Below are 17,289 nucleotides of genomic sequence, written 5' to 3'. Positions count from 1 at the left end.
ACATGATATACTACCTCATGACCTATGGAGCTTAAGAGCTGATTGAGACACACCCTATGCTGCTTTTGACTTAATAATATAACTTAATATCTGCAATGTCTCTAGATATTTTTCTTCTAGGATTTTTATGGAAGGTCACTGATGTGAGACACTGTGTCACTCTGCTAATGAAAGGTGATGGAGCTGCTGGTTAACACAGCGGAGACTGTAATTACAGACTGATTCTAATTATAGGACTTGCGATCTCTCACCAAATGTATGAGCTGAAAAAAAAAAAAACACGACATCATCGGACTGCTCAAAGGTTCGGCTAGCAACACGTTCAAGCGCTTGTGTTGCTGCAGTAAAAATGAAATCATATCATCCCTCGTGATTCTCCTATAATAGCCAAGCCTATGAACTCATGTTACTGAAACTAAAGCTTTCTTGTGTCCTTATTTTCATCTGTATTAGCTGTATTACAAACACAGCCTGCTCAGAATTAATGTTTAAAATCGTGCTAGCTAGTGAGCTATGATAATAACACAGGCTCCAGTATGCAGCAGATCTGTGTGTTTTACCAAAGTCATTATTACTAAGTAAAATTATGTCATCGTACCACATATAGTTGAATGAGACTTAAGCACTATTCGGACTCGACTAGTTTTACGTGGGGACGTGGGGGTAAAGTAATTATTACCAGAGCTTCTCGGTGATTTTAGTCCCGTCCGAATGTGCCATCTTGGTAATCATTACGGACAATGTCAGTAAAGATTACGGCGACTTTTACCTTCTGTAAAAAGGTCCAGAAAAATTACCTCAGGTAATACTAATCCCGTCCGAATAGAACCGCTGTAAATATGTACGGTAAAATTCCGTCATTTCCTGTTTAAAAGTAGTTTTTGGCGCGTTTTGCAAGCATGGACGCGCTTGAAACGGGAAGCAACGTCATACGCACATGACGACAAGGAGGTTACTGTGGTGCGTAAAGCGAGTTATACCTCCCACTTCTGCTAGTTTTACTGAGATGTCTTGTCCCGTGCGAATTGGCCAATTAATAATACAGACGTCCTAAGGTAAAATTGCATTACTCCACGTCAAACTAGTCCCGTCCAAATAGTGCTTAAGTCAATCGAAAGTCTTTTTTTTTTTCCAGAAAAGAAACCTCGGTTATTTGGTCAAACTTCACTTTTTTCCTCACTCTGTTGATTTATACTTTGGCAGCCATCAGCAAGTTCTTTCTTCCAGACAGTTTATTAATACATCTACAGTATGTTCTTGCCAAGCCAACACTGGAAACCTTGCATATACAGACACAGAGGTGTCTTTAATGAGGGATCTGTTTCTACTGCTATTTTTATTATTCCTTTTCTTTTCTGATAATGCAGTAATATCGAGAGACGGATCCCTTCCCCTTGGATTTGTCTCGTCTATTCCTAAGATGAAAGAATATAAATTATAGAAGTATGATGTCTCTTTGTGTTGAAAACTGACTAGACAAACTAACAGTAGAGGATGATCAGATGCTCAGTCTAGGGGTTTGAAACTCTTTCTTTCATCTGATAGGATTTGTACATTAATACATAATTAATATATAATTTAATACAAGAAAATGATACTGTTAAACTAAGATACACTTCAGTTCACTACAGTAGTATCTACAGGATTTCAGGTTTTGTTTTGTGATATGTTTGGGCAAAAACTCTATCATCTATTCTTTTTTTTTTTTTTTTTGGAAACTCTGTACACAAGATTCTTGTTTTAAACTCTCATCTCATAGTCTCTCAAATCTCATAGCGTACTTAATTTGCCATAATTTCTGTCATCACAAAATCATAAAATTCTGGAGGAACTGATTCAAGGCTCATTCAATATGATTCGGTTCAGGCCCAATATAATATAATTTGGTAAATAATTTTTTTTATTCTTTTTTACCTCAGAATCTTTCCAGAAATTTGCAATTGATGCTAGCTTTATTCAGTACTTTTTTTTTTAAATGTTAAAAATATATAACCAAATGTTCATGAACTAAATTAAAAGACATTTTCTTTTCGTAGCTATAATCGTAGACTGTCGGTCAGCTTTTAAGCGTTTTTTTGTATAAACCCTTAGTTCTGATTTTTATCTGCAGGTTTGAGCTCATGAACAAGAGGACAGAAATCACAGTCTGCTTTTTTTACACTTTAATTAGGTGGCATTTAATTAATTGCCATCGCTAATGCCACTGATGTATGAAGGAGCTTCACATGGCAGTGGTAATATACCTGGCAGGAAGTGCATTAATCTGCTTCGAAATCATTCAGCAATGTGAGAGCTATACAGGACTATACAGCTATACAATTATATAAGAACACACACTGCGCCTCATAGCTGGACTCCAGAGAAAGTCCTACTTTCAGAGAATTGGCTGTTGTCTGGGGAAAATGTCTCAGTGAGTCACATTCACCTTTTAAATTATATATGGGAAAGAATTAATTGATTTCATTTTTTTTTTTAAATATAATTGTTTGTGCTATTAAAGTTTCATTTCTGTGCCTGCTCTCTTTGACAGAATGCTCAGATCTTATTGTGCCCTGAGGGTTTGTTCTAGTTTGGTGAAATATTTGTTGGATGTGGAGAGAAACTTTGGAGAACGTGTCGGAAAATACAGATTACGAACTGCATCAAGGACAATTTGTAACTTTGGTTTTGTTTTTTGCTATTTTTCTTCTCATGGTACCTCAGTAAGAACCTATATCACCTCAGGTGCACAAGTAAGTTACTGAGTCTCTCAGGTGAACCAATAAGAACCTACAACTTTTCAGGTTCCTTAATAGGAGCCTGAGTCTCCTCAGGTGCCTCAGTAAGAGCCTGCGACTCCTCAGGTGCCTCAGTAAGAACTTTCATTCCCTCTAGTGCCTCATTAAGAGACTACATCTCCTCAGGTGCCTCAGTAAAAACTTTAATTCCCTCTATTGCCTCATTAAGAGACTACATCTCCTCGGGTGTTTCAGTAAGAGCCTGAATCTCTTCAGGTGCCTCAGTAAGAGCCTGAGACTCCTCAGGTGCCTCAGAGAGAAGTTACTGTACATATCACCAGATGCCTCAGTAAGAACCTACATATCCTCAGGTGCCACAATAAGAGCCTGAGACTCCTCAGGTGAGTCAGTAAGAACCTACATACAGTATAGTCAGGTGCCTCAGTAAATGCCTGTATCTTTTCTGTGCCTCAATGGATTCATTAATTAATCTGATATTTATACTCTCACTTGGCCAAATCTGTATCATAGAGCCTTCTTGACACTAAAATACAGCTTTGTATTTAAACCTACTGAAGAAGAAACTTGTGTATTATTAAAGTTATAAGCTGTAATAAGCTGAAGATCTTCTCTAAATGTCTCCTATATCTGGGGGACACAGTGGCTTAGTGGTTTAACATGTTTTCCTCACACTTCTAGGGTTAAGGGTTCGATTTCTGCCTTGTGGGTGTGGAGTTTGCATGTGCTTTGTGTTGCTCATCTCTCTTTCTCTCTCTCTCTCTCTCTCTCTCTCTCTCTCTCTCTCGCTCTCTCTCTCTCTCTCATTGTCTAATAAGACTCTAGAATGAGCACCTGCCAGTTTGACACACCTCCCCACCTGTCCGTCTTACCTGACACTTGGCCACACCCCCACATCTTTAAATTGTCTGTTGTGTGAGTGTGATTGTACTGTACCTTTTGCCTTGCAGAGGATGGATATGTGGAACAGAAGACAGACAGACAGACAGAAAGACAGACAGACAGACAGACAGACAGACAGACAGACAGATAGATAGATAGATAGATAGATAGATAGATAGATAGATAGATAGATAGATAGATAGATAGATAGATAGATAGATAGATACTGTAGATAGCTTTGTTAATCTGTGATATGGTGATGAAGTACATTATACTGCCATATGTATCACTGCTTCAAGATTCCCAGCTTCTTACTGGAATACTAGACAGTCAAGTTAATCCTATTATTAGCCATTACATGGATGAAAGTATCTTGTTTAATTTCCTAGTCCACTTATACTGTATCAAGATATATTTTCCACTGGGTTCTCTGGGGTTTCTGGTTTCCTCCCCTCTCCTAAACACCTGCAGGTAGGTTGATATGAACAATTGTAGACGTCTAGGTGTTAGTGTGTGTGTGTGTGTGTGTGTGTGTGTGTGTGTGTGTGTGTGTGTGCAATATTCCCAGGATAAGGTTTGACATGCACAAGGGAAACTTTCTCTCGCAGGACCATTATCTTTTACAAAACCAGTTGGCGACTGATTGCTAGTGATTCCTAAACAACTAAAATACAAACTAAAGATCCTTAACAATCAAGCCAGAAGTGGCAGTCAGAAGAAAAACTTCTTAAACTAGCACAGGACGGCTTTTATCGATTACAGCAGAATTTCTTTGGTACAAGGATGAGTGCAAAAAAACAAAAACAACAAACATAACAAATACACAACACTGCAGGGTGTTTTCTGCTTTTTTTTGTGTGTGTGTGTGTGTTTGGGGTGTTGTAGAGACTGTAACACAAGGATTACAAACACTTCCTCCTTTCCTACACCAGTGTTGTGCTGAGATACAGTTTGGTCTGCCTGAGGCATTTGTGCAAATGTATATCTGTGATTAATCCTCATAGTTCAGCGATTCTCCAGCAGCGGCTCATATAGAAGCCATTGTTTGACCCCTCGGTGCGGAAATTTATGACCCGAGAGCAGTTGCGTCACAAAGATGCCGCAAATTGTATTTCCCAGACTGTCTTTTCTTTCTTATTAATGGCAGCATGAAAGTTCCAAACTGTTTTATGAGCAGTGAAATGTATCTTGTGTGGCCTTTTCAGGACACACACCACAGAACAGAAGGTGATTATACTATATGCAGCAGCTCTGGTATACAGAACCGGTGTGTTATGGAGGATATATTACAGTTACAGTACATACACAGCATTTAATGGAGTGAGGAAACTAGAAAACGGAATGCATAAGTATAGCATAAATCAGCTGAGGGGAAAAACGATGTTACACCTCATTTTTTTTACATCATTTTCCATGAGCATATCTAAGACTGTTTTGTGTTTCATTCACACTAGGTTGTGTGCAGCAGATGCTCCATTAATCACGCGCAGGTCACAGATATTTTCATCTTTGAAAATCTGTGTCATCCGACTCGTAGGGTTTGAAAAACGGCATCTGTGGGCAACCAAAAAAAAAAAACAAGGAAAAAAAGATTTGAAAATGTACAGGAAGTACAGAAATATAGTTCTATCACCAAGCACATCAAGAATTACATTAAAAGTGTGTGTTTTGAGAGACAAACATTATGCTTGAAAAATAAATTCTAAAAAAAAAAAGTTCTAAACAAAAAATTGAAACTGACGACGAGTTGACCAAAGAATTGTGTCTTGACCGGAGATACACCTTTTTTTTTTAACTCACTAGTTAGCAAGAATAATGAAATCAGGTCACATACAAAATGAAAGGAAAAATAAATCTAAAGAAATCTTTTAATGGACAATATTCTCCTCAGTTAAAGTTTACTACAATACCCACAATGCTGTTTGATGAACTGTTGATCGTGATATTACTTAAACGGTCTGCTTTATTCTGTCCTGAATTGTTCATTCTGTTCATTCAACATTCTGTTCATCAGCTAACACCTCCAACGTTCCTGTCGTCGCTAACTAGCCGAGCTGGGAACCTGCTAAGCTACGCAGCATTGTGGAAGTTTGACGCAAACATTTTGATAAAAGAAGCTCTTGCAGTTGCTAACAGAAACAAAACACGACTATGTTCGAGATTGTTGAACTCTACAGTGCTATTATGACCGCAGCGGATCAAACGGACATTGTTACTCTGACTGGTGAAAACAAAAAATCCAGCAACAATCAACAAATTAGCACCAAAGTCACTAAAGAAGTTGAGTGGACTTTTACTTTAAGTGTTTATTATTATTCAAAAAGGATGTGATCTTGCCTTTACACATCTAAAGTACATGATGAAACACAGAGCTGACAAGTGTCACACATTGAGAGTGACATTCACGCATTTTGGTCTTTTCTCACGCTCTCCCACAACACATCGTATTTCTCACACAGAAAAACTTGTTGACTATTTATCATACAGTATATTTAAAATGCCGCAACGCCCAAAGTGTATCAGTCCGCACCACTGTCTCTATGGAACCAGGCAGGAATCAGACGCTTCTCGGTTCTTAGTCGAGCCTGAGACTTATCAGCCAATCAAAAAATAAAAGAGGCTACACAATAGCCAATCAGAAAATAGCACTATCTGGTTAAGATTTAACGCAACAACCAATGAAAAAAAAAAAAACATTCATTAGCGAGGGTATTTTCGATGGTCGGTTTGAACAAAAACGAACAAAAACGAAACAATCATGACACTAAAATGTCTGGGCTTGAGCCGAACTGTTTTATATGGGAGCAACATTACAAATGATAAAGGAGTCCAAAAAGGCAACAAACACTTACAATAAACAACACCAGTCATAATCTCTCTCTCTCTCTCTCTCTCTCTCTCTCTCTCTCTCTCTCTCTCTCTCTCTCTCTCTCACACACACACACACGCACGTGCGCGCACACACACAAATTAATAATACTTTGTATTTAGTTAAATTGCGGTCAGTGATCCTTACCAAACACAACAACTCCCCATTATTGTTTTTTTTTTTTTGTGTCGGTGGGTGGGGTCGGGTGGGGGTAGGGGCGGGGGTGGAGATGTCATGCTTTCCTGTCTTCAAAACTTGAGAGCCCTGTGAAACACCTAGCGAAGCCTCCTCTGAATTAACATGTGACCATGCTTTACGGCTTTAATAAAATGCCCACCTTTAGCCGTTAGAGCTGAATTTATTCTGCGACCTTATTATTTATGTGTGTTGCCACAGAGATGCAAGTTTAATTCCTGTGAGCTAATGAGGTGCAAATCAGAGGTGAGAGACTGTCAGTGCTTTATCTGCAGCACTCATTTTCTCCAACTTTGTGCACTTAAGCGCTTCTCTCCAGATGATTAGCCTCTCCATATTGACCCACAGCAGGTGCAGGGTCTCTCGGGAGAGGAACTGCGAGAGGAAACTGATTGCATGTTTAAACTGTCAAGTGCAAGCTATTTATCATCTCTTCCCCCGTAGTGCTTGTGGTAGCATCGGTGTGTGGAAATGTAGGTTCACTCCTTGGAGATAATAACCATGCTCTTCACCTCCAACCCAAAACACATAACCCTTTGACCACAATGCACCTTTCTTGGTCTTTTTTTTTTTTTTCCTGTACACCACACCACACACTACACATTACATCCAGTATATAAACTACAGCATTAAATACATCCATACCGTATATCACACATATCACTACTTAAACATTTCACACCAGGTCACACGGTCCTGTTTATTCATCTAGACTTCTTCTTCTGTAACGACTAAGAGAAAAAAATCCCTGCAAGTCTAAGATAGTATTCATGAGCACTGCTTGCCACCAGCATCCTCCTCGATAGTCTTGATGCCAGAAGTGCAGCTTTAATTTGATGCTTTAGTGACCTTCTTAAAAATAAAAAAAAAACTCTGAGCATTACTCTTCAAGGTCCCCTCAGTGTGGCTTTCTAATAAAAATGGCCCCTGTGTGGAGCTCAAGTTTGGCAGCATCTTCCCAAAATCTGTTTGGCAAACTGGTGAACAACAGAAGTATACAACAAGACTAATCCTGTTTACCCAGCGCTCCGGTTCTAGGGTTTGAGTGTCTGATAGTCAGGTTTTAAGAGGAACACAAACATACAGGCTTTTATGTTTCACTTGGATGAGGATGAAAGTGGTTTCTTTTGGTTTTAATGAGCGTGCAACACAACAAGACAATAGCTGTCAAAAAAATAATGGGATTTTTTTTTTTTAATGCCTTGCTGAGAAAAGACTTTGCTAGCTGCCTCATGAACAGAGCTGTTGGAATGGTAAGTAATCAGAGCTGGAAAATATTTGTTACAGCTGCAAAATCATTAGCTATAGCTAAAATGGCTCTATAAAGCGACGTACCACATAAAGTCTGTTGAGTCTGGTTCCTTGCTGTTTTGTGCCTCATCAAAGAAATACTGAAATGTCATTTAATCTTTATCGCTACACTTTAAACCGAATGTAAAAAACTCAGTGTTCATTTCGATTTCTGGCATATTTCTTTCTTTTGGGTAAATTTAAAATTATTTTCGATTCGGACATCGGATCGTTAACACTATGAGCTGCATATTCAAGTACTAGATACAAGATCCTACAAAACCTCATGAACATAAATCAAGATCCACCAAGAGCATTTATATTTCCTGCGATAATTTGAACAAACTTTGTAATATACAGTATACTACCTTATTCTTCAGAGAAACCATTAAGAAATAGGTTTCTATCTGTAGGATTCTAGCACGTTCACCTGACACCTCCAGGGTTGGGGGTTCGATTCCCACCTCCGCCTTGTGTGTGTGGAGTTTGCATGTTCTCCCCGTGCCTCGGGGGTTTCCTCCGGGTACTCCGGTTTCCTCCCCCGGTCCAAAGACATGCATGGTAGGTTGATTGGCATCTCTGGAAAATTGTCCGTAGTGTGTGTGTGTGTGAGTGAATGAGAGTGTGTGTGTGCCCTGCGATGGGTTGGCACTCCGTCCAGGGTGTATCCTGCCTTGATGCCCGATGACGCCTGAGATAGGCACAGGCTCCCCTGTGACCCGAGGTAGTTCGGATAAGCGTGAGTAGAAAATGAGTGAGTGAGTGTTACCTAGACTATGAGGCGTAAGGAGTTTGACCAAGGAGAACAGAAACACAGAAAACACCACAAGGGATTAAAGCTGCAGCTGATGTTCCATCACCCAGTCAGAGTTGATTGATTGCTTTTAATTTTTTACTTTGTATTTAGATGAAATCTCAAATGCAGGACATTTTAATAAAGCTTTTATCTTTATTATCGACACAATTAACAAGAAAGTTCCACCAAGAAAGTTCCACAGCTGCGTTGGTTGATGCAGAAACGTGCAAGAGTGGAGATGTTTGTAATTAACCCTTGTATGTTGTCCGTATGTTTGTTACTCAGCCAGTGTTGGTGGGTCTGGTGACCCGCTGCATTTTTGGGTTTTTAATTCAACACAATCAAAAATTTGATGTTAAAATACTCTACAGATGTTTACTTCATCCCAATTACAAGCAATATAAACAGCATATATGGTTAATATTTGCCCTTTACCTTAATTACATCACGTTTTTTAATTAAAGTGCTACTCGTTTTTTGTTGTTTTTTTTAAATAAAATGTAATAAATAAAATAAAAAATCAAGTTTAATTAAGTTATGAGTGGGAAAAGCAAAGTTTTTCAAAACTATTGAAGTTTATGAATATGGGTCCCACAGACCCGAACATCATACGAGGGTTAAGTGAACGATTTTAAGTTTCCTAAATGTAGTGATGTAAAATAAAGTGTTATTGGCAGAAAAAAAATCAATTCGGTTAAATTTGTTGCATATTTTTTGGTCTTTTTTTTTTTCATCATGAATTTCATCTCATTCAGCTTTTACTGGTTTCTTATGCAGACTGCTACAAGTAGGCTCTAGCCTTATAACACCAATATCAGATCTGATATGAGATTCTGAGACCGCTGCCTCATCCACATTATCAATACTTTCTTGAAAACCAATGGCATACAATTTGGGACTTGTCTTCTACCCCCCTGAGGGACTTATCCACTTCTCACATGTCTACCGTAAAGTCTTTTCCTGAACAAGGAAGGAACTTTTTTTTTTTTTTAATAAACATTTTTGTATAAAATAAAAAAAATAAAAAAGTTTGTGAAAAGGTTTGCTTGGTGTTATGGACCTAATATGATACAAATATGATAGGAAATCTGATATGTAAAGGGTTATTATATTTAAAGACCCAGTAAACACTTTAGGTTTTAGGTTTATAGGGTTTATAGAGCTAGAGCAGAGTCTAGAGTAACACCATTTTCAGTTCAGACAGGAAACATTACAGCTACTGAATTGTTTTTTTTTTCGCCTCACACCTTCAGGGTTGGAGGTTCGATTCCCGCTTCCGCCTTGTGTATGTGGAGTTTGCATGTTCTCCCCATGCCTTGGGGGTTTCCTCCGGGTACTCCGGTTTCCTTCCCCGGTCCAAAGACATGCATGGTAGGTTGATTGGCATCTCTGGAAAATTGTCCGTAGTGTGTGTGTGTGTGTGTGTGTGTGTGTGTGTGAGTGAATGAGAGAGTGTGTGTGCCCTGCGATGGGTTGGCACTCCGTCCAGGGTGTATCCTGCCTCGATGCCCGATGACGCCTGAGATAGGCGCAGGCTCCCCGTGACCCGAGAAGTTCGGATAAGCGGTAGAAAATGAATGAATGAATGAATGAATGAATGAATGAATGAATTCAGTGAATATTTTGAAATCATCTTGCTTATGTTTTAAGATTATCTCAAGACAAGCATGAAGACTTGCCATCCTGCTGACTAGCAAACTATTCTGAGTCAAGTGCTGAATCTAGCGTGGTAGAAGAGCCTATGAATGTTGTATGGTGTGTGGTGATGATGTACTGTATGGTTCATCTGAGTCCATTTGTGACGAAGATTTTTTTCAACATTAGGTCCATGATTCTTTTAAACAGGTACATAATAGGCTAAATAAACCTGAGTTTATCGATCAGGACCGATTTTGTCTGACCATAATGGTCATTGCACTTTGGTAACACTTGCTTCGTCCTACCTTCATGTATTTTTTAATGCTAAAGAGGAGCGAATATTGTATTTATAGAAATATAAGACTCTTCCAAGTGAGGTCTTAGCTGTGATTTGATCCATATATTGGCGGTAACGAGCTATGTTTCATGGTAACAAGCTAACAAGCGTCTACTGTAGAGTAAGATCCCCTTCCAGAGGCATGACACGAGGTTCTATAGAGCATTTGATGACCATGAGATTTGAATATGAATCTTCAATCTTGATTATGTTTTCCTGGAAGTCACAAACTATGAAATGACATCATCTCCCAGACTTTTTTTTTTTTTTTTCAGATGTTGGGTTAAGCGATATCTTCAAAAAGCCCTAAAACCAATTTTGATTTCACTTTAACCTCATATGGGCAGAGACACATGTTTACACTTGTATTACATCATTCATATTGCTTATTGGCTGTGAGGGATTTGCCAAAGTCTAAGGAATATGCTCTGGAAATAGAGTGGGCTACTCTTCCACGAAGTCCCGGTATATTAACAGTCGTCTCCGTCTGTCAGTCACACAGTCACAGCCTCTGCGTTCTTGTGTCTGAGAAAGATCTTATAGAGCTCAGAAGAGAAAAGCCAAAGTGTTTATGAACAAAATGCTACAGTGCAGCTTAGCGAATAAAAAGGCATGTGAAATGCTGTAATCTTCTAGTATTTTCAATCATTATCTTAATAATGGAGATCTGGAATAACCGACCTTGTTTGATCTGCATTGAGGAGACTCCTTTTCACTTTTCTCAAGGTTATAATACCTCAGAAAAGCTGTTATTACCTGAAATTATCTCGGAAATGTATTTTTAATAAAGGCCTCATCATTCTGTACTGTATTCAAGATTCAGTCGATGTTCCTGTTTTACATTAAACTGAATTTTCCAGTGTTTACAGTGTGCACAGTTTGCAGGGCTACAGAACAATCAGTTTAGGTAATTACTATGTAATTACCTGCTTTTTTTTTTCAGTCAGTCAAACAAATGCTCATCAAACACACAAGTCCTGACGTATACTACTGAAAACAAAACAAAAGGACTTTCCAGAAGACTCCATAGAATTGGCTTTGTACATTTAATTTGCTCTTAATGTTCCTCAAAGGAACACGTTGAAGAACCGTAAAGACGGGGGTCTTTAATTTTATCTGTCTGAGTGCCACACCTAATAGTCAAGTGAAGACCAAGATCAGCTGATTAAACAGGTGAAGGAATGAGATGAAATGAACGCCTGAAGCGGCGCTGACTCTTTACGGAGCCGATTGAAGCCGAAGATAGCTAGAATAAATTTGGTACTGAGAGAGAAACAGGCAAGAGATAGAGAAAGAAAAAAAAAATCTGTGTGGTGTCTGGACTTCAGCTCATTCTGCAAGATTTAACACTGAATGAGGAAGAGTTAGAGTGAGAGTTAGAGAGAGAGAGAGAGAGAGAGAGAGAGAGAGAGAGAGAGAGATGGGAGGAGAGTCAATGAGTGTGGGATATAGCAGGCGAGAAGAAATCCTTTGAAATTCATTTCCTCTGATTTGGCGGGTTAACAGGGCACTTATACTGCTGTCCAGAGCCAAAGAACGACAGCGCAGTTCATATGACACTCCATCTGTCACCGAGCGAGAGAGAGAGAGAGAAAGAGAGAGAGAGGAAGTGTGGTCTCATATATCTGTTAATCCATGTGTCCTCCACTGCTAGCATGTAAATGAGTTCCACAGTGTGACCATCCATAATCCATCTAATAAAACCTAGAGTGCTCTCCGAACCTCCCGGGTCTCTCTCCCTCTTCCTCTTTATGCCTCTTCCTCACTCCTCCTGCTCTATCATGGAACAAAGGAGCCTATAAATAAGCCTGAGCCTTTTAAAATGTCAAACCTGATACTCATAATGAAGGTGGCGTGCGAGTTGACCCCACCATCTCAGACTGCATGGAGGTGAGAAGGTGTCATTTTCAGTGCTAGAATATTACATCTAAAGGGTTTGATCAGGAACAGTTAAGGGGCTGTGTGTCAGATTCTACACAGGAACAATGCTGGCTTCTTCTGATCCTGGCATTCACATATCCTACTAACTGAGATCATTTCGGTCATCGCAAAATCTGGAAATCCTGGAAGGTCTAAAATAGCATGTGGCACAAAATAGTATGGTGCATGTATGGCATTGCATGGTGCATTTACTTCATCCGTAATTGATGGGTCATGGTAATGCTGTTTAAATTAGGCAACTTGGTTTATTCCTTCATTCATTCATTCATTCACTATTTAGGAGCCAAAAGGTCAAATATGTATTTAATATTGTAAATTTAATGTTTACTATGTCAATGTTCATGTTCACTTGCTTATGGTGTTTTGTGCTCCCCCTGTGGTGAATGGGAAGAATTGCACCTACCTTGGCACTTCCTGTAGGTAGCTATATTAGACAGGAAGTGATGTGGAAAGGGCGGTGGGAAGGGAGACAGTTTTTGACCTACATGCACAAGGTGGATGTATCTTTTCATGTGGAATTGAATCTTTTCGAATAAATCATTCTCACTTCAACTATGGAGGAGCGTCAACTTTACTTTCCCACCGGAAATGGTTAAACTCAAAAGGAAGCCATTACACACTTTCTATCGCTTATCCGAACTTCTCGGGTCACGGGGAGCCTGTGCAACTTGGTTTATATCCATGGAAACAAACTCAATTTATATATAAATGAATGAATGTTGTGGCCTGGTGTTTAAGGTGTTGGACTACCAATCAGTAGGTTCACCAAGCTGCCGCTGCTGGGCCCTTGAGCAAGGCCCTAAGCAAGGAGATACAATGTAAGTCTCTCTGGATAAGGATGTCTGCCAATATATTGTTTATCTAACTCTATAGAGAGATCAGGAGTGATGTAGCTGAGGCTGGGGAACTGAGAAAGCCAGAATCTCAGTACTTCTCATGCAAATGTTCTTTTTATGGATTTTTCTACAATTAAATAAGCATATACACATGGTAGCATAGCTAGTCCTTTGCCCGTAGTTTAATATTTTACCCCTAAAAAAATATTTAACATTTCAGATCAAGCCAATAGGCTAAACATGCTTATGAGATTTAATTATATAATACATGATACTGTACACGGTCCATCAGGAGACCATATTCAAATCACATTTATTAATGCAACTTAAATTCATTCATGATTTCTTTACTAGAAATCATTTTTTCTCATTACACATGCACATGAAGTAATTTAGCATTAACATCACAAAGCATAGCGCAGTTTCCCCAACTGACCCTACACTGATTTCTTCAGAAAAGCGTTATTGGAAATGAAGTCATGCAAGAAGGTTTTCCTCTTCCTTCAGTCTCATGGCTGATAACATCAGTTTTAATTTCCTATTTGTTCACTTACAAGTAGAAGAAGTTGAGAATCTGGAGAGAGACGGGGTATATTTCAGCAAGTGTTCAGCCAGAATATTGTTCATTCATTCATCCATTCATTCATTCATTCATTCATTCATTCATTCATTCATTCATTCATTTTCTACCGCTTATCCGAACTACTCGGGTCACGGGGAGCCTGTGCCTATCTCAGGCGTCATCGGGCATCAAGGCAGGATACCGTACACCCTGGATGGAGTGCCAACCCATCGCAGGGCACACACACACACACACACACACACACACACACTACGGACAATTTTCCAGAGATGCCAATCAACCTACCCTGCATGTCTTTGGACCGGGGGAGGAAACCGGAGTACCCGGAGGAAACCCCCGAGTCACGGGGAGAACATGCAAACTCCTCACACACAAGGCGGAGGTGGAAATCGAACCCCCACCAACCCTGGAGCTGTGAATAGTTTGAGACGGGAATGGGAAAGAACGCCAGCTCCTTTTCCCATTCTTAACTCATCACTTTACTTGAACCACATTATTATTATTTTTAAAAACTGACTTGATGACATCGTTGCATCACTATATGCTTCTTTTGGGATGTACAGTAAGTAAAATTAAACTGAAAACTGCAACATGGCGATTTGGTAGAAACTCTTCACTCACTGGACTAAACTTAATGACTCAAAACTTTCAGAAAATCATGATTCAGCAATTTTTCCCTCCTAATCAGTTCCACTTCAAAACCTGCAAGTAATTAACTTCAGAGACTTTATGTCTCTTTGCAAAAGAGTGAAGCAGACTTTATAATCCCCGGCACTGAATTAAAGTACAAAAGGTGCCTTTTTTTTTAAGTAAAATATAATCAGCTTAAACATTCCAGCTTGCTAGTCTGAATAAAAATGAACCAACACCTGAATGAGTTATGATGCTGCCTTGCTGCCTTGAACGTCCTTCGGGTTGTGACCTGGAAATCGATCGTTGTCTGCCGTCTTTAATGAAGAAGCAGATCTTATTCTGCTGACAGAGGAATCAGAAGGAAACAGGAGGATTTTAGGTCAAGGATATTACAGCTGATTTCTGTGTGGAAGCTTCTTCCAGTTTTTATTTCAGTAAAATTCTTTACCTCCTCTGAAGATCATAAATCAATCCAGTTTCTGTAGCGCTTATCCTACACAGGGTCTCATAGAGCCTGAAGCTTATCCCTTAACTCTGAGGACAAGGTGGTGGACACTTTGGACAGGGTTCCAACCCATAACAGGTCACAATCCCACACTATTACACACAGTTCACACACTTTCATTCACAATAAAATTTAGAGATGACAATTGTTCTACAATATGCATCTTGGGACTTGGGGAAGAAACTGGAGTACAAGGAGGAAACCCCTGAAGCATTGGGAGAACATGTGAAAACACGGTGCACAGATTGAATCCGAACTTCCACCGCTGAAGAACACATCACAATAAATTATAGAATATTAAGATCCACAGCATGAAGGTCAGATTCCATGAATGAAAATGTTTTTGGTTTTACCGATCCTGCTAAAAAAAAAATATTAATTTAAAAATGTGTTGTCTTTGATTTTACAATATTACATCTTTAAACTGTTATGTAGAAGTTAAACATCTAAAAGGTTATACTCTTAAAATTAAAATATAAACACTGAAAGATAAAATGTCTAAAAGGTCATGTCGGTTTCTTCTCTACAACATTAGAAGGATTCTGCCATTTTTGTCCACACAGACTGCTCAGGTACTTGTTCAGTCTCTTGTCATTTCTAGACTGGATTACTGCAATGCACTGCTGGCAGGTCTACATATGATCGCAATCCGTCCTCTGCAAATGTTCCAAAATGCAGCTGCCCGGTTTGTTTTCAACCTGCCAAAGTTCTCGCATACCACCTCGCTGCTGCGATCCCTCCACTGGCTTCCGGTAGCTGCACGCATCCGATTCAAAACACTGATGCTGGCCTACAAAGACAAAAATGGACCAGCTCCCTCTTACCTCAAAGCCCTCATCATTCCTCGTACTGCACCCCGTGACCTCCGATCTACCAGCACTGCTCGACTGGTTCCACCATCTCTCAGGGTAATAGGCAAGTATACTACAAGACTCTTCTCTGTTCTGGCACCAAGGTGGTGGAATGAACTTCCCCTAGAGGTCCGGACAGCTGAGTCACTGGCTATTTTCAAGCGGCGGTTGAAGACCTACTTATTCAGGAAACACTTCAACTAGCACTTCTTTCCTTATCTTTTGCATTAAAAAAAAAAACTTTGACATTTTTTCATTGTAACTTTGAACAAATGTTTTAAACTCATAGTATCTTAAGTATGTAACCTAGTGAACCAGCATTAATGTATTCAATGTTAGAGATTTAAGCACTTATGTACGTCGCTCTGGATAAGGGCGTCTGCCAAATGCTGTAAATGTAAATGTAAATGTTAAAAAATTGCTAGTATTCACAGTTTGTTAATCTTGTGTGAATCTAATTGGTTGTGATCCCATTTGGTTGCTATGGTTTTACTATCATATTTTGCTAAAATGTTCTATTAGGTTAAAATGTGCTGCTAGGTAGTTGCTAACTCAGTACCGGTTGCTAGGGTGTTGCTAGGTGGTTGCTATGATATTTTCCCAATATGTAATAATTGCTACTGTATGGTGTATTCCCAATAGACTCCCTGTGTAGTAGTTAATGTTGAGGTTCCATGTCACTAGCACCTATGGTTTTGGTCTGCATGACCTCCCAACCAAAAATAAACACACCCCTATGTGTTCTTTATAGGAAATAATACATTTTGGAGGTTTGTTATGTGGGATCTATAATTCTGATCTTCCCCAAAAGCACAAGAACAATATTCCTGTTTAGGATCTGCTGATTCTGGCAAATTTTGAGGACCCACATAAAAAAAAAAAAATGCAACCCATGAAAAAAAAAGAGAATAATAATAAAGCCAATATGATTAAAATACAATCAGCTCATTCGCAGTCTTGGATATTATTCATCTAAACAGATGATTCCTAATAAATTGTTCTGCTCAAATTTTACATGGTTGTAAATTTGTACATTGATTACTATTGATGACAAGGTGTTACATTTGATGAAATTACCACTAATTACAAACAAAAAAACCCCTTTAATTATCTCTTACTATATCGAGCTATTAAACGTTTTCAAAATGAACATATTTTCAGCTTCACCTAATCCACCGGAGAATCGGTTTGTAGGTTT

At 39.1% G+C, this 17,289-nt stretch overlaps 1 protein-coding gene across 1 annotated transcript in view; it reads left to right on the top strand.

The window, feature by feature from the left end:
• The window catches only part of LOC113662392 (contactin-associated protein-like 2), a 115,436-nt gene that overhangs the window by 14,878 nt on the left and 83,269 nt on the right, over positions 1–17,289 (top strand). The gene's annotated exons all lie outside the window — the stretch shown is intronic.

Source organism: Tachysurus fulvidraco, chromosome 25 (genome assembly GCF_022655615.1).
Source record: "Tachysurus fulvidraco isolate hzauxx_2018 chromosome 25, HZAU_PFXX_2.0, whole genome shotgun sequence".
In the NCBI taxonomy this organism is placed as follows: Eukaryota; Metazoa; Chordata; class Actinopteri; order Siluriformes; family Bagridae; genus Tachysurus; species Tachysurus fulvidraco.
Note: the sequence above shows the minus strand (reverse complement) of the source record. Positions and strands in the feature narration are given on the sequence as shown.